Genomic DNA, 2,450 nt, shown 5'->3' with positions numbered 1-2,450 from the left:
AAAGTTGGGAATCTGTCCTTTTACCAAACTATACTCGTTGATTCTTATGCAGTGAGCCAAGCATGAATCCACCGACTGGCCTTTCAGAACCACAAAAAGATACTAAAACATTGCAAAAAGCTAATTCCACTCTGATCTCCAAAGGAGCGTGAATAGAAGCAAGCAGTATGAAAGTGCCCACGTCGAGGTAACTTCTCACCCACTTATGACTCCCGTCAGCCATAAACACAATCCCAAATACCTCCTGTATGTCAAAGCTGGTTTAATATATATTGTGGTTAACAAAAAGAATGAAAGCCTCCTCCTAAAAGTTTTTCATGGTTCTCCTCTGCTAAAGAAGTATGTTTCTAGAAAAGAGGCTCTGTGTGTGTGTATGTGTGCGCTCAGTCAATTCAGTTGTGTCTGACTGCTTGTGACCCTATGTACTGTAGCCCACTAGGCTCCTCTGTCCACGGGAGTCTCCAGGCAGGAATAGTGGAGTAGGTTGCTATGACTTCCCTCTAGGGGATCTTCCCCGCCCAGGGGTCAAACCCGCATCTCCTGTGTCTCCTGCACTGCAGGCAGATTCTTTACTACTGAGCCACCAGGGAAGCCCAAGAAAAGTGGCTGCTGCTGCTGCTGAGTCGCGTCAGTCGTGTCCGACTCTGTGCGACCCCATAGACGGCAGCCCACGAGGCTCCTCCATCCATGGGATTCTCCAGGTTAGAGTACTGGAGTGGGTTGCCATTGTCTTCTTCAAGAAAAGTGGCTACTAATTGCAAAAAAAAAAAAAAAAAGTAATATATACTCCATTTTGAATAACAGAAGTTATGTCTATTTCTTGGTTGAACCAACAAAAATGGGAATATATATACAGCATTTTAAAAAGATTGGATTTAATACTTTAACTCCCCAACAACCACAACTTTACATTTTAAAGTATTGATGACAATCTCTAGGTTTCTGTTTTACTTCATTGCCAACTGCGTCAAAACAAATGACTGACGGCTGCCTCTTGAAACTTCAGGAGGAGAGAGAAACAGTCTGGTTTGAAGACTAGGAAAGTCAACTATGGAAATGGAGCTGCTGATTCCCAAAAGCAAGACTATAACTAAAGACCTTATTGATGCAAGGCCACATTAAAATAACCAAACTTTCTTATTAAAACAACTCTATGTGCCTGTATTTCACTTTTTCTCAAACTGCTGGTGCTATCTGTTAAACTCAGGGCCCCAAATCAACACACATACACACACCAAAACAAAAGGGTTTTGCTTGATTCCAAAACAAAATTTGATCACAACCAATACTTTCTTGTGGGCTTCCCTAGAGCTCAGATGGTAAACAATCTGCCTGCAATGCAATCCCTGGGTCAGGAAGATCTCCTGGAGAAGGAAATGGCAATCCACTCCAGTATTCTTGCCTGGAGAATCCCAGGAACAGAGAGGCCTGGTGGGCACAGACCCTGGGGTCACAAAGAGTCGGACACGATTAAGTGACTAACACGTGCACACAACACTTTCTTAAAGCAACAATACTGGTTTACAAGAGTTTAAGGTGAAAGTAACACAAATGAACCTTGAAACCAGAAAGATGAACAGGATAAAAGCTGCGTAGGACATGCTTAGCCCCATTCCCTCTTTCAGGTTTCTGGACTGTTGGTATAAATTTTTCAGAGGATGGAGGGAGTGAAGTATAGTATTGGCTAGAGTCCTTTGACTTCGACTAGTCGCTGTGCTGGCTCTCTAAGTGATCCTTATTTTAGTGTTCGATAGGCAATAGAATGAATGATGTGAATGCAGAACACCGGTGAACACACTCGCAGCTTTTCTAGTCCCCAAGAAGGACTCCGGTTAAGCAGTTTATCAGGATGACTTAGGAGAGTCTCAGAACTTTAGATTCCTGCAGTCCTGGAACACAGCTCTGCAGACTCTCATCTACAGTTTGTAGGGAAGTTGCAGAATCAGTGTGTCTAAAAATTTCATGTGATTCCAGTGCTCAGGCTGACTTGGGAATCACTGGCAGCAAAATGACCAATCAAAACAGCTCACTAACTACACATTAAAGAAGGCCCTAACCCTAAAGAAGGCATGGAGCAGGAGTTCCCTGGTGGTCCAATGGTTAGGACTCCTCAGCACTTTCATTGCTAGGGCCTGGGTTTGGCCAAAAAAAAAAAAAAAGTATAAATGGATGAAATGAAGGATAATAGCTCTAATATTGGAAAAGGCAATGACACCCCACTCCAGTACTCTTGCCTGGAAAATCCCATGGACGGAGGAGCCTGGTGGGCTGCAGTCCATGGGGTCACACAGAGGCGGACACAACTGAGCGACTTCACTTTCACTTTTCACTTTCATGCATTGGAGAAGGAAATGGCAACCCACTCCAGTGTTCTTGCCTGGAGAATCCCGGGGACGCGGGAGCCTGGTGGGCTGCCGTCTATGGGGTCACGACAGAGTCGGACATGACTG

The 2,450-nt window shown here is 44.4% G+C and overlaps 1 protein-coding gene across 1 annotated transcript in view; it reads right to left on the bottom strand.

The window, feature by feature from the left end:
* LOC104982193 (patched domain-containing protein 3-like) overlaps positions 1-2,450 on the bottom strand; it is a 66,316-nt gene that overhangs the window by 32,242 nt on the left and 31,624 nt on the right.

Source organism: Bison bison, unplaced genomic scaffold (assembly GCF_000754665.1).
Source record: "Bison bison bison isolate TAMUID 2011002044 unplaced genomic scaffold, Bison_UMD1.0 scf7180017864527, whole genome shotgun sequence".
NCBI classification, from domain to species: domain Eukaryota; kingdom Metazoa; phylum Chordata; class Mammalia; order Artiodactyla; family Bovidae; genus Bison; species Bison bison.
Note: the sequence above shows the minus strand (reverse complement) of the source record. Positions and strands in the feature narration are given on the sequence as shown.